Consider the following 25,104-nt stretch of genomic DNA (forward strand, 5'->3'; position numbering starts at 1 on the left):
TGGGTAGAGTAATTTTGGCTGTAGGTTTTTCTCCTTCATCACTTTAAATATGTCTTGCCACTCCCTTCTGGCTTGCAGAGTTTCTGCTGAAAGATCAGCTGTTAACCGTATGGGGATTCCCTTATGTGTTATTTGTTGGTTTTCCCTTGCTGCTTTTAATATTTGTTCTTTGTATTTAATTTTTGATAGTTTGATTAATATGTGTCTTGGCATGTTTCTCCCCTGATTTATCCTGTATGGGACTCTCTCTGCTTCCTGGACTTGATTAACTATATCCTTTCCCATATTAGGGAAGTATTCAACTATAATCTCTTAAAATATTTCCTCAGTACCTTTCTTTTCCTCTTCTTCTGGGACCCCTATAATTTGAAGTTGTTGTGTTTAATGTTGTCCCAGAGGTCTCTGAGGCTGTCCTCAGTTGTTTTCATTCTTTTTTCTTTATTCTGCTCTGCGGTAGTTATTTCCAGTATTTTATCTTCCAGGTCACTTATCTGTTCTTCTGCCTCAGTTATTCTGCTATTGATCCCTTCTAGAGAATTTTTAATTTCATTTATTGTGTTGTTCATCACTGTTTGTTTGTTCTTTAGTTCTTCTAGGTCCTTGTTGAACGTTTCTTTTATTTTCTCCTTTCTATTTCCAAGATTTTGGATCATCTTTACCATCATTATTCTGAATTATTTTTTGGGTAGACTGCCTATTTCCTCTTCATTTGTTAGGTCTGGTGGGTTTTTACCTTGCTTCTTCATCTGCTGTGTGTTTCTCTGTCTTCTCATTTTGTTTAACTTACTGTGTTTGGTATCTCGTTTTCGCAGGCTGCAGGTTCGTAGTTCCCGTTGTTTTTGGTGTCTGTCCCCAGTGGTTAAGGTTGGTTCAGTGGGTTGTGTAGGCTTCCTGGTGGAGGGGTCTAGTGCCTGTGTTCTGGTGGATGTGGGTGGATCTTGTCTTTCTGGTGGGCAGGTCCACATCTGGTGGTGTGTTTTGAGGGTGTCTGTGGCCTTATTATGCTTTTAGGCAGCCTTTCTGCTAATGGATGGGGTTGTGTTCCTGTCTTGCTAGTTGTTTGGCATAGGGTGTACAACACTGTAGTTTGCTGGCCGTTTAGTGGAGCTGGGTCTTGGCATTAAGATGGAGATCTCTGGGAGATTTTCATCGTTTGATATTACGTGGAGCTGGGAGGTGTCTTGTGGACCAGTGTTCTGGACTTGGCTCTCCCACCTCAGAGGCACAGCCCTGACACCTGGCTGCAGCACCAAGAGCCCATCCTCCACACGGCTCAGAATAAAAGGGAGAAGAAAAGAAAGAAGGAAAGAAGAAGATAAAATAAAATATAGTAAAATAAAATAAAGTTATTAAAATAAAAAATAATTATTAAGAAACAAATTTTTTTAAGTAATAAAAAAAACAAAAAGAAACAGACAGACAGAACCCTAGGACAACTGGTAAAAGCAAAGCTATACAGACAATATCACACAGAGAAGCATACACATACACACTCACAAAAAGAGAAAAAGGGAAAAAATATATATATATGTCGTTGCTCCCAAAGTCCACCTCCTTAATTTGGGATGATTCGTTGTCTATTCAGGTATTCCGCAGATGCAGGGTATATCATGTTGATTGTGGAGATTTAATCTGCTGCTCCTGAGGCTGCTGGGAGATATTTCCCTTTTTCTTCTTTGTTCACACAACTCCTGGAGTTCAGCTTTGGATTTGGCCCCGCCTCTGCGTGTAGGTCGCCTGAAGGCGTCTGTTCTTTGCTCAGACAGGACGGGGTTAAGGAAGCAGCTGATGCGGGGGGCTCTGGCTCACTCAGGCCGGGGGTGGGAGGGGTACGGATGCGGGGCAAGCCTGCGGCGGCAGAGGCCACAGTGACGTTTCACTAGCTTGAGGCGCGCCGTGCGTTGTCCCTGGGTCACAGGACCCTGGCAGTGGCGGGCTGCACAGGTTCCTGGGAGGGGAGGTGTGGAGAGTGACCTGTGCTCGCACACAGGCTTCTTGGTGGCAGCAGCAGCAGCCTTAGCGTCTCATGCCCATCTCTGGGGTCCGCGCTGATAGCCGCGGTTCGTGCCCGTCTCTGGAGCTCCTTTAAGCTGCGCTGTGAATCCCCTCTCCTCGCGCACCCCGAAACAATGGTCTCTTGCCTCTTAGGCAGGTCCAGAGTTTTTCCTGGACTCCCTCCCGGCTAGCTGTGGCGCACTAACCCCTTCAGGCTGTGTTCACGCAGCCATCCCCAGTCCTCTCCCTGCGATCCGACCGAAGCCCGAGCCTCAGCTCCCAGCCCCGCCCACCCCGGTGGGTGAGCAGACAAGCCTCTCGGGCTGGTGAGTGCTGGTCGGCACCGATCCTCTGTGCGGGAATCTCACTGCTTTGCCCTCTGCACCCCTGTTGCTGCGCTCTCCTCCACGGCTCCGAAGCTCCCCCCCCCACCACCTGCAGTCTCCGCCAGTGAAGGGGCTTCCTAGTGTGTGGAAACCTTTCCTCCTTCACAGCTCCTTCCCCGAGGTGCAGGTCCTGTCCCTATTCTTTTGTCTCTGTTTTTTCTTTTTTCTTTTGCCCTACCCAGGCACGCGGGGAGTTTCTTGCCTTTTGGGAGGTCTGAGGTCTTCTGCCAGCGTTCAGTAGGTGTTCTATAGGAGCTGTTCCACATGTAGATGTATTTCTGATGTATTTGTGGGGAGGAAGGTGATCTCTGCGTCTTACTCTTCTGCCATCTTGAAGCTCCTCCCCTTTAATTCTTTCTTGAGTTCAGTCATTTCATTTCTGATTTTTCTAATTCTCATTTGTATTGTTCTTTCATGTTGAGTATCATTTTCAAAATGTTCTTTAGCTTGTTTTGAAATAGTACATTCATTTCGATCTGCTGCTTCAACATGTCTGTTTTTTTTCTGGTTCGTATTCTGTGTCTCTTTTTTTAATAGAGGCCTGATTTTTATTTAAGATCCGGCATGCAGGATCTTAGCTCCCCAACCAGGGATCGATCCCATACCCCGTGCAGTAGAAGTGCAGAGTCGTAACCACTGGACCTCTAGGGAATCCCTGTTCTTATTCTCTTTTTACTTGCAATAATTTTGACCTCAATACTTTTTGTTGCTCACTTTGTGAAATGATTTTTCCTGGATTTTTTTAATGATTAATTCAGAGAGCTTTTCTAACTTCACAGAACTCCTTCTGTTGTTTCATGTGGTTCAATAATATGGTGACTTGCTTTCTGATAGTTTCTGGCACTGTTCCTATCCTTCCTTTTTTATTTATTTATTTTTGTTTTTAAAATTACCTGTCAATTTTGACTGCATTCTTAGTAGTTTCTCCTTATTGCGGGATCTTTTCCTAGAAGGGAGTGTGGATACATCAGTGTGGTAAGGGCCCTGGGAATCTGATGTGCCAGCCGCTCAGATCTCACAACTGCAGGCCCTTGTGTTCACTTGCTGTTGAGGTAGGTAAGCTCCTCCCGGGTTCAGCTGCTGTTTTCAGGTTTAATTTTTGGTTAAGTATCTGTTGGCTCTTCTAGAGTTTTCCTGTCAGAGCTGTCAGGTACATTCCTGCTTCTCCTTCCTCCTTACTACAGGGATGCCTGATACCAGGTGGATTTTGTAGCTGTTGGTGGGTTTTCCCATCCACTTGAATTTTGGGATTTGTGGGTATACTTCATCACTTAATTTTGTTGAAAATGTTCTCAGTGGGTTTTGGTTATGCTGCCTAGTTGCTCTGTCTCTTTTTATGAGGGGGTTTGGGAAAATCCAGTAACTATGCTGGCGTTGTTGCTATGATCTTCCCTTTGGGTCTCTATAGTCTCAACGTTAAGTGTAGAATTCAGTGAAATGAATTAGTTAAGGAGAAATATTAAACATTCATTTAAAAATCATTCATTTAAAAATCTTACTTACAAGTAAGCATGTTTACAAACATGCTTCATTTGCCCTAGATGAAGCGTGTTTGTAAATATCTGTCGTTTTTCTGGATTACACTGGTAAGATACCAGTGTGGGTTTGAATTGAAAGGAAGCGTACTTTATTTATGCAAGAAGATCCTTAACCTCTTGGCGGGTGACAGTTGCCCTGAGTCCATCAGCCTGGATTGAACTTCTCCTCCTGTGCTGCTGCAATCTCATCACATGGTGGTTAGTGAGACTGACTTTTAAGGTCTACAATGAGCAGTCAGTGACTTTGTTTTGCCAATACTTCCCTCTCTGTTGTTTGTCATTTGGAACTTAAAAGTTCTAGAATGAAAATTTTAGAATTTAACATGAAGCTTTGGTAAAGAGATTCCTTAAGGAATGAGCTTAAGAAAAGTTTTTTGGAACCACAAATGTAAAATTAAAAGATTTAAAGTAATGAAGGAGGCACAGGTATGTAGGGCAAGTAATAGGGTTAATTTTTGGATGTACATTATTGCATTAGTTGCTGTTATCACAGACACAAGCAAACACAGAGCAGTCCATGAAGTCCTGTTGGCCTGCCTCTCCGCCTCCTCCCTCTTTTCCTCTCTTTCTCCATCTTTTCCTCCCTTCCACAGGCTATTCATTATATTAAATTAATCATTCATCCTCATCTCTGTAAAAATGGTTCACATTCCTCTAATGTATTTATGTCCTAATTCTGTTTTTCTTTCTTCATATTTGCCTCACTTTCACAGTACTCTCACACGCACAGGAAAGTACAGTGTATGTAGTTTGTAAGTACACGTGCTCCTTGGTGTGTGTGTGTGTGTGCACGCGTGTGTGCACTCACCAGGCACGGATATTTCATAGAGTTTGGGATGAATGCTTTGAAGATTTCCAACTCAGGTTGATTTTCTACCAACTTTTTCTCCAGTTTGGGGGAAATGAGTGTTAGGTTACTGTGAATATAATACAACTTATTCCATTAAGGAATGAAACTAAACTCTCAAAACTAACTACATATTTAGTTCATATTTACTAAATTTTTTGGTGACTACAGGGTTTTTATTTAGCTCTCTTTCCTTTTTAAGGATTCTTGAATTAGAAACAACTGGATTTATGGTGATCATTGTATAACACCATCGAATAATGACACATACAAGGGAACTTGCCTTCCTGAAACTTAACCAGCCCCGTGGCTAGTGCCTTATTGGCTCTGTGCCTTGCGCACAATAGGTGTTCAACGGATTTATAAATGGAATTCATAGTTCATATTAAATATAATTCATCATACTATTCTGAACCAAGAAAAAGCCATCTTGTTCTGTGATGGTTTTAAATTCTGAACAGTTTTGTTTTTCCTTGGAATGTGAGAAACAGCAAAGGAGAAATTTCCTTCACCATCATTTCCCCATCATTTCACTATCTCACATAATAAATCCAATGGCAGACTGCTGAGAGGATAGGAACACTAGCTAGATCAAACCCTATGACCTCGGCAGCCAGAACTTTCTAGCCCTTGTGTGTGGTACTTTATATCTAACTCTTATTTGGGAACCTAAAGGTATTTTGAAGTAATTTGATAGAAGTGTAAAGATTTGTGACTAAAAATTAATATGTTAGTACTCCTGGTAAGAAATAATTTCTTCTAATGTGCTTGAAAAATCTGCTCTTTATTGGACCATATAAAAGATTTTCATACTTCCTGACTTTTATAGCCTCTGTTAGAAAATAATTGAATCAGTCTAGTTCAGTAAACATTTATTGGCGCTTAGGTGCTGTGTTAGGCCCTTGAGAGTCCAAATGAATAAGACATGATATTTACCCTCAGGAGATATCAACAGATAAATACAATGCAGTGAAGTCAGTGAGATGACTGAGGAAATGCAGAAAGTATTGCAGAAACCTGGCCTAGTGTGAGGTGATCAGGACTGGACTCTTGGAGGAGGAGACATTGAAGATGAGTGGAATATAGTCAGGTGGCGGGTGGAGGTGGCTTGCAGTGTGTTCTGGGAGTAGCGGGTGGCAGATGCAGGGAGGGAGCTGGGGAGTGCCATGTGTGCTCTGTAGGGCTGGAGGGTCAGCTGAGGAGAGACAGGCAGAGGCGGGAGGTGAGGCCGGTCTATGCGTACCATGTGACGGCGCTAAAGCATTCTCAGTGGCTTTTCAAACGTAAAAAATTAGCATTAGAATTCTTCCCTCAAAAAGAATTTTATCTGGAAGCCGGTATGTATAACAGATATGAGGAAATGTAGAGGAGAGTTTCAATTGAAGAATTGTTTGTGAGCCATATTTGGCAGGACCTAATGATTCATTAGGTAGAGGCGGTAAGGGAGGCTGACTCACAGGCTTTCTGATTGGATGACTGACTAGAAGTGGCTCTCTCCAGTGTGAGGTTGATTGTAGGGACAGGTTTTGTGTGGGTGACGATGAGTTGCTTTGCATACAATGGAGGGGGGACTTGAGGGAGGCTTGTGGTGATGGGTATACAAACTGAGGAATCTCCGGCGTACACCTGGCATTTAAAACCATGGAAGCAGACAAGATCCTTCAGAGATAGCCAGTGGTCTGAGATAGACTCTCGGGATACCACCTGAAGGAGAGGGAGAGGAAACGATGCGGAGAGGACGTGGTGTGAGGAGACCCAGGAGGATGTGCTGACTTGCAAACAGGGAATCGGGTGTTTCAAGAAGGGTGGAGCGATCAATTGTGTCAAACGCAAGAGCTGAATGTTAGAAGGATTGAAACGTGTGTCAGTGAGATCATCAGTATCCTTTTTCAGAACTGTCTCCCCACGATGTGGGGGGCAGCAGCTTGACTGTGGTGGGTTAAGGAGTGAATGGGAGGTGTGAAAATAGAAGGAGCCAGTGTGAAATACTTTTGAAAAGTTGGTATGATAAGGGAAGTAGAAGGAGAGTAGCCAGAGGGAAATCCAGTCTTGAAGACAGGTTAGAGTGTCTGTGGATCAAGGGTAAAGAGCCAGTGGAGAGAGGCAGGTTCATGATCAAGGTGGGGAGGAGACAGCTGATGAAGCTGGGCTCCACAGCGGGTGACAGGGTGGCAGAGGGAAGGCACTTGGCTTTGACGTGGAGAAGGACAACTTCATTTCCTCAAACTGAGATTTAAGGAAAGAAGCCATCTCCATAAAATAAAAGTGCAAGTACTGATGTAGACGCTGCAGAAGGTTCTCCAGATCATTTGCAAAGGTGGCTACACTAAACGACAGACTTCCAACTCATGAAACAGCCTTCTTTTGGAAGAAGACGTCATCTAGGACTTTCATAGCTGGAGAGGAGAACTTAGTACCTTGGCTTCAAAGTGCCAGAGGAGGACTTCCCTGGTGGCGCCGTGGTTAAGAATCTGCCTGCCAATGCAGGGAACATGGGTTCAAGCCCTGGTCCAGGAAGATCCCACATGCCGTGGAGCAACTAAGCCCGTGCGCCACAACTACTGAGCCCACGTGCCACAACTACTGAGCCTGCGCTCTAGAGCCCGTGCTCTGCAACAAGAGAAGCCACTACAGTGAGAAGCCCGTGCACCGCAAAGAAGAGTAGCCCCCGCTCACCGCAACTCGAGAAAGCCCGCGTGCAGCAGCGGAAGACCCAACACAGCCAAAAATAAATAAGTAAATAAATAAAAGTGATTACAGGCATGTGTTTTAAAAAAAAACGAAGTGCCAAAGGACAGGCTGATTCTCTTGATCGGGGCTGGTGCAGCTGGTGACTTGAAGCTGAAGCCAGAGCTCATATACCATTCTGAAAACCCTAGTGCCCTTAAGAAATAGGCTAAATCTACTCTGCCTGTGCTCTGTAAATGGAACAACAAAGCACATCTGTCTACAACAAGGTTTACTGAATATTTTAAGCCCGCCATTAAGTCATGTTGCTCAGAAAAAAATCATTCCTTTCAAAATATGGCTGCTCGTTGACAGTGCACCTGGTGGTTACCTAGGAGCTCTGATGGAGGTGGACAGTGAGATTCATGTTGTTTTCATGCCTGCTAACACAACATCCATTGTGCAGCCCACGGGTCAAGGGGTAATTTCGACTTTTAAGTCTTATTATTTAAGAAATACATTTTGTGAGGATATAGCCGTCACGGATGGTGATTCCTCTGATGGATCTGGGCAGAGTAAATTGAAAAGGTTTCACCATTCTAGATGCCATAGGACGTTTGTGATTCATGGGAAGAGGTCGGAATATCAGCATTAATAGGAATTTGGAATAAGTTAATTCCAACCCTCCTGGATGACTTTGAGAGGTTCAAGACTTCAGTGGAGGAAGTAACTATAGATGTGGTGGAAATAGCAAGAGAACTAGAATTAGAAGTGTAGCCTGAAGATATGACTGAATTGCTGCAACCTCATGATAGAACTTCAACAGATGAGGAAGGAGTGGTTTCTTCATAGGAAATCTGCTGGTGAAGATGCTTTGAAGATTGTTGAAATGACAACAAACGATTTCGACTAGGACATACACTTAGTTGATACAGCAGCAGCAGGGTTTGAGAGGATTGACTCCAATTTTGAAAGAAGTTCTGTGGGTACAATACTATTAAACAGCATACCTGCTCCAGAGGGATCGTTAATGGAAGGAAGAGTCATTCGATGCAGCAGACTGCACTGTTGTCTTATTTTAAGAGATTGCCCCAGCTGCCCCAGCCTTCAGCAGCCGTCACCTTGATAAAGTCAGCAGCCACCGATGTTGAGGAGACCCTCCACCAGCAAAAAGATTTCGACTTCCTGAGGGCTCAGATGATGGTTAACAATCTTTTAGCAATAAAGTATTTTTAATTAAGGTAGGTGCATTTTTTAGACACGCTATTGCACAGTTAATAGACTACAGAATAGTGTAAACATAAGTTGTATATGCACCGGGAAACCAAGAAATTCATGTGACTCACTTTATTGTGATCTTATTCGCTTTATTATGGTGGTCTGGAACCGAACCCACAGTGTCTCTGAGGTGTGCCTGTATATTCAGAGATCTTTCCGTTGCCTTCCACACATGTCTCTCTTCTTAGTTTGTGTAAAGATACCTGTTTTTCTTAATCACAGTCACACCTCAATAACAATCACCTAGCAGCAATTAGCCTTGGTGAAACTTACATTTTCTCAGGGGAGTGGATGGGTATAAAGGAAGAGGTAGAAAAAAGAGACAAAAGGAGGGGATTCATCATCATAAATCAGGATTTTAGTTTTTTACAGTCTAATGTAAATTGGTTCCCAGTCTTTTTCACCTGTATTTCAGTAAATGTAGTATATACAGTTGACCCTTGAACAACACGGGTTTGAACTGTGTGGGTCCACTTATATGTGGATTTCTTTTCAGTCGTAAACACCACAGTACAACACAATCCTGCGTTGGTTGTATTTGTGGACATGGAGGAACTGCAGGTGTTGGAGGGCCGACTATAAATTACACGCAGTTTTGACTGCACGGATGGGTCGATGCATGTAACCTCCGAGTTTTTCAAGGGTCAGCTGTACTTACTATTTGTTGTGTCTGGAGTGGCCTTGTTCCATGCCCCGTGCCCTCTGAGCCCGTCACCTAGCTAACTCCCACTCATCTCAGGAGCCTCAGTTCTATGCCCATTATCTCCACAAAGGTCCCGAATTTTTTCAGGTAATGCTGCTAAGTTTAGCAGAGTCAGTTGAATCTTCTCAGATTCTCTGGCACTTGGCTTATGTCTGCATCCTGGTACTTATTGTCTTGCACCAGTATATGGAAGCAAGGACATATACTTGTTTACGTGGCTATTTCTCTGTATCAGGGTTTCTTGACTTTAGCACTACTGACATTTTGTGCTGGATAATTCTTTGCTCTGGGGGCTGCCCTGTGCACTGTAACATGTTTCTCAGCATCCCTGGCCTCTACCCACTGGCCATTAGCACCCTCTCCTAATTGTGACTAACAATGATGTCTGCAGACGTGGCCAAATGTCCTTTGGGGCTGGGGGGAAAACATCACCCCTGGCTGAGATCCACTGCTTTATATCAGACTAAGAGCTCCTCCAAGGACCATTTGATATTCCTCCTTGTGCTTCCAGTGCCCAGCACAGAGTGTTCACTGAACTACTGTGAACGAAGCAGTGTTCGAAGGTTGATTAATGTCGGGTGGACTCACTTTTTCCCTCACCCCCACCCCTCCATCTCTAGAGTCTCTACAGAACGAACGCTGAGAACCTCTTGATGTCTAGAATCAAACGTCAGGCAGATACAGGAGGACCTGGGCTTCCTCCCATAACTTAACCATTGACGAACTATGAGACCTGTGTGACTGACTGACCTCTGAGCTTCCATTTGTTTTTAACTTTAAGGTGGGGAAGGGGTGTAATAAGGTTGTAATGAAGTTAAATGAGCAACATGTTTGAAAACATTTATCTCAATAGGTATTCAGCACACACTTGTTTAATACTCCTGATTGATTGATTGGCTGCATTCATTCAGCACATACTGAGTGCGTACGATAAACCGTGCCATGCGTGAGAGCAGTTGGAGAGTGCACTAATCACACCCACACCCACCAGACTGTGGCACTGAGGAGTTCCTGCTCTGATGTGGGGGACAAGCGTGTGGTTCACTGTGGTGAGCGCTCGACTGGACTGTATGAGCTGAGTGTGACAGAGACCTAGGAAGACGAGCTGACCTGCAGAGTTGTTGGGAAGGCTCTTCCGAAGAGCCATTTGTGTAGAGGCTCGAATCAGGAAGAAAAGTGGGCAAGAACATCCCAGGCAAAGACAACACCACGTGCAGATGTGGGTGGGGATGGTGTGTGGGCATAGCGAGATAGTGCAGCGTGTGCCAAGGCCAGCAGTGGTGGGAGAAGAGGGTTAGAAACAAGCTAGGATCTGCTTGAGTGTGAATATTCCTTAGTCCCAGGGAACTATGATCCCACCAGCTGCACAGTGTGGCCAAAAAGAAAAAAAAGAAAAAGAAATACAAAAAGTGTTTATATTTAACACTTATAATTAACTTTTGAGTAATTTACATTTCATTTATGTCATATGAAATAAATTGCAGTACAGTATAAAACCTTACAACCTCTCAATAGCTAAACTATCTCTCTTTGGTTTATGCTTATTAATGTACTTGTTAATGAAAACACATGACAGGAAGTGAAATAACGTCAAATCTAATGAGCATATTGTAATTCATACCTAATCATAAAATCCTTTTCTATCCAAAATCAAATATTTAGAATAAGTATATTGTCTAATTCCATCTTAAAAATGGATTCTCTGAGAGAGCTCATCTCGCTGTATTTTCCTAACCATTAGTATTCAGTAACAGCAGTGTGGCAGCAGAGGGCACCAAATATCCATTTCAGTCTTAGACATTTTCTTGATAGTTACACTTTTTGTGTTTCCCTCTCCACTCTCCCCTGCCTCCTTCTCTTCCTTATTCCCTCCCTTCCTTCCTTTTTCCTAATACTTAAAATCATTAACATTAAAACCATACTTTTTTTTTTTATAGCAGATGATGGGATTTTTCCCCTTAGCTAATTTTAGAATGTTTTAGAAGTACATTAAGACATCAGTGTGTTTTTATTTGTTGAAATTTAACATTATGCGTCAGAATTTCAGAAGTTCTTATTCAATAAAATATCCTATCCATAATCAAGAGTAAAATTATTTTTCTTACCACTATATTTGTAGGTAATAAACTAGTTCTTTACACTGTACTTAGGAAATTAAAAATTATTTAGAACATGCATTATAAATGATATCTACCTAATTATTTTATAAAATATTATTTAATATTTTTCAATACATATTTTTTCTTGTATTCTATTTTAGAACTCAGTATTGATATTTATAGAAATGTGTGTGTGTGTGTGTGTGTGTGTGTGTGTGTGTGTGTTAGATATGTAACATTTCCTAGTCTTATTATTAGTATCCTTGATCTCTGGTTTCAGAGCGGATTCAGATTTTTAAAAAATCATCCACTTTTCTTCTTTACACTTTAGCATCAAAATCAGCCGATATTTAATGCTCACTTCATAAATCAACTTTAGGTAGAGATCTGAACTGTTTGGTATAATTATAGGTTGGTCTCAAGGCTCTTTAAGGAAAAATAATAAAGTATTTTACCAGGTAACCTTAAAAATAGTCCCCGAAACTATGGCATTAAAAAACAATTCAGAAATAAGTAAGCTTTTAAGTTGGGACCATTGAAGTGAATGGTGCAAGAGTAAAATTATTGCCTATGTTTTAAATATCTCTTAGTCATTGGATAAGGTGAAATAAGGCTAAAATATTATTGTAACACTGGTTTTAGGGGACAAAGCTATCAGGTGTTTCAGCAGACATGACTTAACCTAGCATATATTCAAATATTTAATAACAATAAATGCTATAGCAAAGCTATAGCAACCTTTTCTCCTCTGCAGATTGTATGATATCGCTTTGTTTTGTTCGTTATTGTTGCTGGAGGCTTCTGCCTATGCTGCGCATGTGTGTGCGTGTGCTGAAAAATACCCGTGCTTGAATTCAAGGACTAGTCTCATGATCATGGTTCTGTCACTTTGCTTGGGTTTTCACTTGAGACACAATTTTACCTGCTACTCTTTCTGTGATTGTCACAGGTTCACTTTCAGTGATGAGCAAGCAATCCAATAATTTTTTCCTCTTTTTGCATTTCTGTAATATTTTAAGTCAGGTTCCTTATTTAGTATCTGAAATGGCTAAATCTGTGTTTTCTTCTACACAGAAAACATAAGGTTAGAATAGGCTTAGTACTTGCAATGAAAATGTCAAATATATCTGTCTTATTAGCTTCTAAAGTGTATGTATATGTGTTTTACATTTACCATTGAGTTTTACTAGCAAATTTGAGACCATTTCATTTGTATATACGTTATGATTTAGCTTTTCTGCTGGCCTTTTTCAAGTAAGTTTTTAAGTTATAGCCTTAAGTACAGAGGCTTTATTTTCTCCCAAGCATATTGCATAAAATGGGTACTTCACAAATATTTATTGAATTGAATTGAATCTTTCTCCGTGATAATGCAAACATGAGTTTGTGAGCACACATTTCAGATGTTCTTTAATAAAGGTGGCAGAGCAAATATACTAACATTCCTGTTAAAGAATTTCCAGGATCAGATGGCCTGTCCTTGAAGTTGTTAGGAATATAAGATGATTGAATGAGTTAGTTTGCTCTAGATGTGTATATCTTATGGTTAAGCCAAGAGACCCTTGGAGTTTGGTAAATGTTTCTGTTCATTTTCCATTAGCTAATCTTAGTGTAACATACTAGATACCACACATATCAGTGATCAACTCTGTCATCTTCATGTATGTAGCTAAAATGTTACCCTCACAACTTTGCTGGATATCTATATTTTGTGCTAATGAGACTTTATTATTGTGAAGTCAGTAAAATCCATTGTCAGGCATTACAGGTCATATGCAGGAGTTAGCTAGAAATTATAGTTGACCTACAGGACGTGGAGATGAGACATTTTCTCTCCTTTCCTTCAGTCTCCCTCTGTTCTCTTCTCATCTGCTTTCATTGTTGTATTCCTTCTTTCTTTCTTTTTCACCTCTCTTTTCTGGCTGTGGATTGCTATTAGATACATTTTTTGCCCCAGTGACACAATCAGTAGGACCAAGAGGCTGATAAGAGGAGTTGCACACAGTCACACCCAGATACCGTGGTACCAGACGCTAGATAACCTTTCAGTTGTCTGAGCACACAGGCTGTCTGCTGGCACACCTCCCAGAAAGAGGCGGACACCTGGGGTGATCCCGGGGTGCTGAAAGGGGCACACTGTGGTTGACGTCAGAGGAGGGAGCTTAAAAGCCAACCTTGTGTCCTCACTCTGGCCTTTTTTTCTTCAAGCTACTCTTGCTGCTTCAATAATTTCCTTATCAAACATGTCTAATTTTTTTTACTCTTTGGTAGTAATGGTTTCTTTTTCTCCTAAAAAAATTTTGTAGATTTTTTCTGGAAAGACAGTATTTACTAAAGCACTGTGTTTACCTAATGTTGTTATTATTCCCTCAGACCAAGTGTCATGTCTGTCTACCTAATATTTTACCCTTTGCTGTGACATAACCAATCCTAATGCCTAGCATAGTACCTAGGTCATAGCAACAGATTAGTATGTGGCAGCTATCATTGTTAGTAATAATTTTTATATTAGTAGTATATTAGATACAATGTATTTATTATAAATATATAATTTAATGTATCATTCAGTCCAGTTAGTGTCGGCAGGTACAAAGCATTAAGCATAGTGTTTTTTGTTTTAATAAATCTTTATTGGAGTCCAGTTGCTTCACAATACTATGTTAGTTTCTGTTGTACAACAAAGTGAATCAGCCACATGCATACATATGTCCCCATATCCCCTCCCTCTTGAGCCTACCTCCCATCCTCCCTATACCACCCCTCTAGGTCATCGCAAAGCACCGACCTGATCTCCCTGTGCTATGCAGCTGCTTCCCACTAGCTATCTATTTTACATTTGGTAGTGTATATACATCGATGCTACTCTCACTTCACCCCAGCTTCCCTCCCTCCCATGCCATGTCCTCAAGTCCATTCTCTATGTCTACATCTTTATTTCTGCCCTGCAGCTAGGTTCATCAGTACTTTTTTTTTCTTTTAGATTCCATATATATGCGTTAACATATGGTATTTGTTTTTCTCTTTCTGTCTTACTTCACTCTGTATGATAGACTCTAGGTCCATCCACCTCACTACAAATAACTCAATTTCGTTTCTTTTTATGGCTGAGTAGTATTCCATTGTATACAAGTGCCACATCTTCTTTATCCATTCATCTGTTGGTGGACGTTTAGGTTGGTTCCATGTCCTGGCTATTGTAAATAGTGCTGCAATGAACATTGTGGTGCATGTCTCTTTCTCAATTATAGTTTTCTCAGGGTATATGCCCAGTAGTAGGATTGCTGGGTCACATGGTAGTTCTATTTTTAGTTTTTTAAGGAACCTCCATACTGTTTTCCATAGTGGTTGTATCAATTTATATTGCCACCAACAGTGCAGGAGGGTTCCCTTTTCATCACACACTTTCCAGCATTTATTGTTTCTAGCTTTTTTGGTAATGGCCATTCTGACCTGTGTGAGGTGATACCTCATTGTAGTTTTGATTTGCATTTCTCTAATAATCAGTGATGTTGAGCATCTTTTCATGTGCCTCTTGGCCATCTGAATGCCCTCCTTGTGAAATGTCTATTTAGGTTTTCTGCCCAGTTTTATTTATTTATTTATTTATTTATTTTTTGCGGTACACGGGCCTCTCACTATTGGGGCCTCTCCCGTCGCGGAGCACAGGCTCCGGATGCGCAGGCTCAGTGGCCATGGCTCAGCGGCCATGGCTCATGGGCCCAGCCGCTCCGCGGCATGCGGGACCCTCCGGGACTGGGGCACAAACCCGCGTCCCCTGCATCGGCAGGCAGACCCTCAACCACTGCACCACCAGGGAAGCCCCCCTTCTGCCCATTTTTAAACTGGATTGTTTGTTTTTTTGATATTGAGCTCCATGAGCTGTTTGTTTACTTTGGAGATTAATCCTTTGTCTGTTGTTTCATTTACAAATATTTTCTCGCATTCTGAGGGTTGTCTCTTTGTCTTGTTAATGGTTTCTTTTGCTGTGCAAAACCTTTTAAGTTTAATTAAGTTCCATTTTTTAATATTTGTTTTTATTTCCATTACTCTAGCAGGTGGGTCAAAAAAGATCTTGCTGTGGTTTATGTCAAAGAGTGTTTTTCCTATGTTTTCCTCTAAGAGTGTTATAGTGTCTGGTCTTACATTTAAGTCTTTAATCCATTTTGAGTTTATTTTTGTGTATGGTGTTATGCAATCTTCTAATTTAATTCTTTTACATGTAGCTGTCCAGTTTTCCCAGCACCACTTATTGAAGCGGCTGTCTTTTCTCCATTGTATGGCTGTCTTTTCTCCATTCTTGCCTCCTTTGTCATAAATTAAGTACCCATATGTGCATGGGTTTATCTCTGGGCATTCTATCCTCTACCATTGAGCTATATTTCTGTTTCTGTGCCAGTACCATACTGTCTTGATTATTGTAGCTTTGTAGTATAGTTTGAAGTCAGGGAGCCTGATTCTTCCAGCTCCGTTTTTCTTTCTCAAGATTGCTTTGACTATTCAGGGTCTTTTGTGTTTCCATATAAATTGTAAAATTTTTTGTTCTAATTCTGTGAAGAATGCCATTGGTAGTTTGATCGGGATTTCATTGAATCTGTAGATTGCTTTGGGTGGTATAGTCATTTTCACAATATTGATTCTTCCAATCCAAAAACATTGTATATTTCTACATCTGTTTATGTCATTTTTGATTTCTTTCATCAGTGTTTTATAGTTTTCTGAGTACACGTCTGTCGCCTCCTTAGGTAGGTTTATTCCTAGGTATTTTATTCTTTTTTGTTGTGATGGTAAATGGGATTGTTTCCTTAATTTCTCTTTCTGATATTTCATTGTTAGTGTATAGGAATGCCAGAGATTTCTGTGCATTAATTTTGTATCCTGCAACCTTATCAAATTCATTGATTCGTTCTAGTAGTTTTCTGGTAGCATCTTTAGGACTTTCTATGTATAGTATCATGTCATCTGCAAACAGTGACAGTTTTACTTCTTCTTTTCCAATTTGTATTCCTTTTATTTCTTTTTCTTCTCTGATTGCCATGGCTAGGACTTCCTAAACTATGTTGAATAAGAGTGGCGAGAGTAGACATCCTTGTCTTGTTCCTGATCTTAGTGGAAATGGTTTCAGTTTTTCACCATTGAGTATGATGTTTGCTGTGGGTTTGTCATATATAGCCTTTATTTTGTTGAGGTAGGTTCTCTCTGTGCCCATTTTCTGGAGAGTTTTTATTGTAAATGGATGTTGAATTTTGTCAAAAGCTTTTTCTGCATCTATTGAGATGATCATATGGTTTTTTTCCTTAATTTGTTAATGTGATATATCACATTGATTGATTTGTGTATATTGAAGAATCCTTGCATCCCTAGGTTAAATCCCACTTGATCATGGTGTATGATCATTTTAATGTGCTGTTTGATTCTGTTTACTAGTATTTTGTTCAGGATTTTTGCATCTATGTTCATCAGTGATATTGGTCTATAATTTTCTTTTTTGTGTGATATCTTTTTCTAGTTTTGGTATTAGGGTGATGGTGACTTCACAGAATGAATTTGGGAATGTTTCTCCCTCTGCAGTTTTTTGGAAGAGTTTGAGAAGGATGGGTGTTAGCTCTTCTCTATGTTTGATAGAATTCCCCTGTGAAGCCATCTGGTCCTGGACTTTCGTTTGTTGGAAGTTTTTCAATTATGATTTCAATTTCATTACTTGTGATAGGTCTGTTTATATTTTCTAATTTTTCCTGGTTTAGTCTTGGAAAAATTGAACCTGTCCAAAAATTTGTCCATTTCTTCATGGTTGTCCATTTTATTGGCATAATGTTGTTTGTAGTAGTCTCTTATAAACCTTTGTATTTCTTCAGTGTTAGTGGTGATTTTCTCCTTTTTCATTTCTAATTTTATTGATTTGCGTCCTCTCCCTTTTTTTCTTGATGAGTCTGGCTAAGCGTTTATCAATTTTGCTTATATTCTCAAAGAACCAGCTTTTACTTTTATTGATCTTTGCTATTGTTTTCTTCGTTTCTGTCTCATTTATTTCTGCTCTAATCTCTATGATTTCTTTCCTTCTACTGATTTTGGGTTTTCGTTGTTTTTCTTTCTCAGGTTGTTTTAAGTGTAGGATTAGATTATTTATTTGAGATTTTTCTTGTTTCTTGAGGTGAGATTGAATTGCTATAAACTTCCCTCTTAGAACTGCTTTTGCTGTGTCCCATAGGTTTGGGGTCATCGTGTTTTTGTTGTCATTTGTTTCTATGTATTTTTTAATTCCTTCAGTGATCTCTTGGTTATTTAGTAGCTCACTGTTTACACTCCATGTATATTTGTGTTTTTTACAGTTTTTTTTTCTGTAATTGATTTCCAATCTAATAGTGTTGTGGTCAGAAAAGATGTTTGATGTGATTTCAGTTTTCTTAAATTTTCCAAGACTTGATTTGTGACCCAAGATGTGATCTATCCTGGAGAATGGTCTGTGTGCACTTGAAAAGAAAGTGTATTCTGCCACTTTGGGGTGGAATGTTCTATAAATATCAATTAAATCTATCTGGTCTATTGTGTCATGTAAAGCTTGTGTTTCCTTATTTATTTTCATTTTGGATGATCTGTCCATTGGTGAAAGTGGGGTGTTAAAGTCCCCTTCTATTATTGTGTTACTGTCGATTTCTCCTTTCATGGTTGTTAGCATTTGCTTTATGTATTGAGGTGCTCCTGTGTTGGGTGCATAAACATTTATAATTGTTATATCTTCTTCTTGGATTGATCCTTTGAACACTATATGTAGTGTCCCTCCTTATCTCTTGTAACAGTCTTTATTTTAAAGTCTATTTTATCTGATATGAATATTGCTACTCCAGCTTTCTTTTGATTTCCATTTGCATGGAATATCTTGTTCCAGCCCTTCACTTTCAGTCTGTATGTGTCCTTAGGTCTGAAGTGGGTCTCTTGTAGACAGCACATATATGGGTCTTGTTTTTGTATCCATTGAGCCAGTCTGTGTCTTTTGGTTGGGGTATTTAATCCATTTACATTCAAGGTTATTATCAATATGTATGTTCCTATTACCATTTTCTTAATTGTTTTGGGTTTGCTTTTGTGGGTCTTTTTCTTCTCTTGTGTTTCCTGCCTAGAGAAATTTCTTTAGCATTTGTTGTAAAGCTGGTTTGATGGTGCTGAATTCTCTTAGCTTTTGCTTGTCTGGAAAGCTTTTGATTTTTCCATGAAATCTGAATGAGATCCTTGCTGGGTAGAGTAATCTTGGTTGTAGGTTTTTCTCTTTCATTGCTTTAAGTATATCCTGCCACTCCCTTCTGGTCTGCAGAGTTTCTGCTGAAAAATAAGCTGATAACCTTATGGGGATTCCTTTGTATGTTATTTTTTGTTTTTCCCTTGCTACTTTTAATATTTTTTCTTTGAATTTAATTTTTGTTAGTTTGATTAATATGTGTCTTGGTGTGTTTTTCCTAGGGTTTATCCTGTATAGGACTCTCTGTGCTTCCTGGACTTGGGTGACTTTTTCCTTCCCCATGTTAGGGAAGTTTTCCACTATAATCTCTTCAAATATTTTCTCAGTCCCTTTCGTTTTCTCTTCTTCTTCTGGGACCCCTATAATTCGAATGTTGGTGTGTTTACTGTTGTCCCACAGGTCTCTGAGATTGTCTTCAATTCTTTTCATTCTTTTTTCTTTATTCTGCTCCTTGGCAGTTATTTCTACCATTCTGTCTTCCAGCTCACTTATCCGTTCTTCTGCCTCAGTTATTCTGTTATTGATTCCTTCTAGTGTAGTTTTCCTTTCAGTTATTGTGTTGTTCATCTCTGTTTGTTTGTTCTTTAGTTCTTCTAGATCTTTGTTAAACATTTCTTGTATTTTCTCAGTCCCTGCCTCCACTCTATTTCTGAGATTCTGGATCGTTTTTACTGTCATTACTCTGAATTCTTTTTCAGGTAGATTGCCTATTTCCTCTTCATTTATTTGGTCTTGTAGGTTTTTACCTTGCTCCTTCATCTGTGATGTATTTTTTTGCCATCTCATTGTTTTTTTAATTTTTTTTACTGAGTGGGATTGTGTTCCTGTCTTACTCGTTGTTTGGCCTGAGGTTTCCAACACTGGAGTTTGTAGGCTGTTGGGTAGAGCTGGGTCTTGGTGCTGAGATGATGACCTCCGTGAGACCTGACTCCACTGAATATTCCCTGTGGTCTGAGGTTCTCTGTTAGTCCAGTGGTTCGGACTTGGAGCTCCCACCGCAGGAGCTTTGGCCTGACCCTCAGGTGGTGAACCAAGATCCCGCAAGCCATGTGGGGTGGCAAAAAGAAAAAAAAAAAGAACAATAACAAAGTAAAAAATAAAATTAGTCTACGAAACTAACAGATACGTTAGAAAGAATATAAAAATAAAAATGTATACGAATCAACAACCAGAAGGTATGTTGGTGCCACAATAGTAAAAGAGAGGAGGGAACTGAAAAAAAAAAGGAAAAAAAAAGTTTTTTAAAAACAAGGGGGGAGGGCTTCCTTGCTGGCGCAGTGGTTGAGAGTCTGCCTGCCGATGCAGGGGACACGGGTTCGTGCCCTGGTCCAGGAAGATCCCACATTCCGCGGAACGGCTGGGCCCGTGAGCCGTGGCTGCTGAGCCTGCGCATCCGGAGCCTGTGCTCCGCAACGGGAGAGGCCACAACAGTGAGAGGCCCGCGTACCGCAAAAAAAAAAAAAAAAAGGCGGGGTGGGCGGGGGGTGGGGGGGGACACCTTGGCTGTGGAGGGCGGGGCGTAAGCAAGGGTGAGGTTTGGTGGTGGGCGGGGCCTATGCTCCGGAGCCACAGGGCTGGAAAAGACCCTGGGGGCTGTTGGGGGTGGGGCTTAGGCTCAAGGAACAGAAGGGGCCCAGGTGTGCCCCCCATCCCTGGTCTCGGGGCGTGGGAGGACCTCACCTGGGAGAACACTAGGTCTCCTGGGCTGGAGTGGGCAGGGCAAATGCCCTCCAGTCCTCTCCCACTCCTCCGGGAGGGCCCCTCTCCCTGCCTCTGCTGATCTCTCTTGCCTGCCTCCTGTGCCCCAAAGGACCCACGCGGCCTGGGTGGGGCCTTGGAGGGCAGGGGACCAGCCTGGGAGCTCAGCAGGCTCCCTCTGCCTAGGTGTATGGCGCAAACACCCTCCGCTCCTCTCCTACTCCTCCTGAGGGCCCCTCCCTCCTGCCTCTCCTGATTTCCCCAGCCTCAGGGGCACCAATCCTGTCTGGTCTCTCCTTCTCCTCCCCATTCAGTCCCCCATTTCCTACCAGTTCACTTGGGGGTTCCTCCCACCTCCTTGGGTGTCAGAGTTCTCCACCAGCGGCCGGCAGGCGCCCTAGTTGTGGAGAGATGCTAACTTGGCGTATTCCCACACTGCCATCTTCTAAACATAGTGTTTGACATTACACATTTAGTGTTTGAAAAAGGAAATACTAAGCATGGTGGTGTGAGAAATAAAACATTAGCGTATGCGTCCTTCAACCCATCCCATCTACATTTTCAGTACTATTGCATACTTTTATCTTCCCTCATCTGGATGGCTTCTGCTTCCTCCAGGTTTATATTCATAATCCTGATCTTGCTTCTTTTCAGCCAACATTGCTGGTGGATAAATAGTTATAAAATTAAATTTGATCATGTTACTCCCCTTATTAAAGCCGTTAGATAGGAGCTCTCATACTTTACTGTATAAAGCCATCTAGGGTTTCATTAGGCAGATTCTGATCCATTCCAAGAGACATTGATTCAGGTCTGATATCAGGCCCAGGAACCCATACTTTAACAAGCATCCCTGGTGTTCTGAGAGAAGCACTGTTTTAATGGCTCCTAAGCTTGCAAGAGAAAGTTCAAAAGCCTTAGTGTGGACATCTGTGCTCTCAGTGAACCATGCCTCGCATTCTTTGTCTTGGTCATCAACATCAACACCCATCCCGTGATGTTTCCTGCCTTTATCCTTTTTCACATCCTGCTATCTTTCTGCCCTTTCATACCTCGAGTTATCCCTTTGGTGAGGTTCTCCCTGATCACCCAAGGTGGAGCTGGTACTTTCTCTTTCTCTGTTGTGTTTCTTTTTGTTTTTTGGCTGCATCAAGTCTTCGTTGCCGTGTACAGGCTTTCTCTTGTTGCGGTGAGCAAGGGCTACTCTTTGTTGTGGTGTGCAGGCTTTTCATTGCGGTGGCTTCTCTTGTTGCAGAGCACAGGCTCTAGGTGTGTGGGCTTCAGTAGTTGTGGCATGCAGGCTCAGTAGTTGTGGCACATGGGCTTAGTTGCTCCGTGGCATGCGGGATCTTCCCAGACCAGGGCTTGAGCCTGTGTCCCCTGCATTGGCAGGCAGATTCTTAACCACTGAGCTACCAGGGAAGTCCCTTTTTGTTGTGTTTCTTATTGTACCTTCCAACTGCCCTTTATTTGTAGCACCATTCATCCTACATAGTAATTTCATTATTCATTAGTTTTGAGTTGCATGACTAGAAAATCGTCTTATTTATCTTTGTATCCTTAGTGCCTTGCACAAACATAGGTAAATGTGGAATGAATGAGTTAAACAGAGGAATGAAATTCAGAAAGTCTTGATTTTTTTTTTTACTTCATATTTTGTGTAGTGTAAATTGATCTGTACTGCTTATGCACCTTAGGTTCTTAAGCTATAGTATGGAAATAATATTTATTTTCTACCTTCCTTTAAACACCATTTATTCAATTCAGAGCAGAGGTTTGTACAAAGGAAGCAGAATTAGTGGTAATTCTGGAAATAATTTTTGAAAGAGCAGCCACTTGAGATACTTCTTGAAGTTTGAATAGAAGTATGACTTGAGTGGCAGCAGTGAGAATGAGAAAGGAGCATGATCCTGGCATAAGAAATGCAAAGGTACAAATGTCTGCAACTGCATGGTTCTGGAAGGCACAAGTGGTTTAATTTGGTTTCAGTAGAAGTTGCCGGGTTGTGGTTAGACATGGAATTGGGGGAGTCGGCAGCAGTCTATTTTGGAGGCTCTTTTGTGCTTTGCAAAGAAGTCTTTGCAAAGATTTTATCCTTGGGTTATAAAATGCTGTTGAAGCCTCTTAAGCTGGAAAGGAACATAGTCACATGGGAGGAGGACTGAGACAGAAGATAGACCATTTAAAGGGACTTAGTGTAATTTTACGAGTGAAGAGTTGATTAGCCACTTAAAATAATTTTATGAAGGTTTTTATGTTCTTTGTTCATTCTGCCAGGTACTCTGATACGCATGGGGTTACACAAGATGAGTAAGGTATAGTTCCTGTAGAGTACAGGAAAATGTAAATACATAAAAGAACTAATTATATAAATATAGCCAAGGCTTACAGGTTTGTGATACATAGTACAGAAAATGTTATGGGAACTGGGTTCATCGTGGGCTAACTTTCCCGGGAGAATTAGGGTCTTGATGGAAGAGAAGGGATTGGAGTAGAGCAAAGAAGAATATTTTGGGTAAAGAAATAAATAAAGGGATTAATGGGTGAGGGAGTGTGGTTATGGTGCTAGAGCCTGTTTGTTATAGCTGGAAAATATCTGGTATCAAATTGTAATGGGCCTTGAATGTTGTGCTGAAGGATTTTGTATTTTATCCTAGAGCATTATTTTCTAATTATGAAAATAATACATATTGATTATATACAATTTAAGAAATATATGGAAATATGAAGAAAATGTAAATCTGATATGACTCCATCACAAAAAGTGGTTGCTATGAACATTTTCATGTATTTCTTTCCAGTGTTTGTCACTGTGCTCAGATGCATACTTGGGCATTAAATAAATGAAATCAGAATTATACTCTGTTGTATAGTGTGTGTGTGTGTGTGTGTGTGTGTGTGTGTGTGTGTGTGTACGTATGTGCACATATGTAATCTTATCTCACTTAAAATTGGAACATGGGCATTTTGCCATGTGGTTAAATGTGCCCAGGAAGCATGATTTATAGTGATTACAATATTTATTACATGGTTATGCTTATTTATTTCTTTATTGTTGGATTATTTAGGTTGTTTTCAATCTAAAATAATGGACAGTGTTTCACTGAACGTCTTTGTATTTCTGACTATTTAGGATAGGGTTCTAGAAATAAATGTACTGGATCAAACAATCTTAAGGGCTCATGCTGTATTTTGCCAAATTGCTCTTCCAAAAGGCTCTATTTAAATTCATGCCTGCAGTGTGTGGGTCTGACTTTCATCGTACTCCTGGCTAAGTATTTTTTGTGTGTTTACTGTTTGCTAATTTTATAAGTGGTATCTTGTGGTTATTGTTATTTCCTCGACAATTCATTTGAGTAGGTTTTCCCTTATATTCCTTGACTATTTGTCTCTTTTACTGTGAATTGCCCTTGACCTTTATGGTATTTTTCCCTTTTCTTTTGGTATTACTATTTTTTATATAGATTATAACTTCATTAGTCCTATTTCTGGCACATTTTTCTTCCTATTTCTTACTTGCCTTAACTTTTTATAGTAGTGAATTTTAAATTTAAGTGTGTTTGGCAAGTCCTTTCTCATCTTGAGATCTAGTCACCTATACTTTGATTTAGTTTTAATTTTGTATTTTCCATTTCTCTTAATAACCCATGATAATGGCAGTGTTTGGCAGAAGAGTGACATAATTAGATTTGTTCTTCAGAAAGCAATCTTGTGGCCTGTGAAGGCTGGATGGGAGTAAGGAGAGACCAGGGGCAGTGACGTCTGTTTAGAGGAGAGGAGATAAGGGTCTGAACATAGTGATGGTGATGGTGGGGATAGATTAGAAGAATGATTCTCAACCAATGATTTGGGAGATGCAGCAGGTTTAGTGGGAGGGTGGAGATTAGGACAGATTAAGTACAAGGTTCTATGGGACATCCAGATACAAGCAGTGGGAATTGTAGGATTGAAACTCTTTCAGGAGCTGGTCTGGCTGGTGATGGAGATTAGGGAGCCACCTGCATATAGGGGATAGTTCTAATATGGGAGAAAGAATGAGTTTTCAGGGCAGCTGACTGAGAAGGGTGGTCAGAACTAGAAGGCTCATTAAGAAGGTGTTCTCTGGGAAGCTCTTTTTATACTTTCTCTCTCTTTCTGTCTCTCTTAGCAAAATCAGCAATGTCAGAGATTATGGATATGGTCAGAGATACTGCAAAGAGATTAACGAGGAGAGGGACTGAAAAGTTTCCACTGGATTAGTCTACTACTTTCCTTAAATGTGGCTAAAAGGGGCAGTAGACTGGGAAAGAAATAGAAGAAGGAACATGGTCAAAGGATAACACTTTTAAAGACTCTAAGTAGACTTGAACATGTTCTCTATGGAGGGAAAAGAATTTATGGAGAGGGAGAGATTGAAGGTAAAGTAAAAAAGGAGGAATTTGATGGTGCAGCAACTTAAAAGGATGAGTAGCTGTGATGAATGCATTATTCTTTCAGGTGGAACAAGTAGTATTACATTCCCAGAGATAGAATTTGCATATAAGTTATTGAAACAATTTTTAATCTGTTCTATGAGTAAAAAGACTCCCTGCTTCAATAATTAACTTTCATTTTCTTTTTTTTAAAAGATTAATTGACAGTCTTATAATTGTTTCAGCGTAAAGTTCTTCTAATTGTTTAAGT

The 25,104-nt window shown here is 40.7% G+C and overlaps 1 protein-coding gene across 9 annotated transcripts in view; it reads left to right on the forward strand.

The window, feature by feature from the left end:
• The window catches only part of WDR7 (WD repeat domain 7), a 372,036-nt gene that overhangs the window by 82,577 nt on the left and 264,355 nt on the right, over nucleotides 1-25,104 (forward strand). The window lies entirely within an intron of this gene.

Source organism: Delphinus delphis, chromosome 13 (assembly GCF_949987515.2).
Source record: "Delphinus delphis chromosome 13, mDelDel1.2, whole genome shotgun sequence".
NCBI lineage: Eukaryota > Metazoa > Chordata > Mammalia > Artiodactyla > Delphinidae > Delphinus > Delphinus delphis.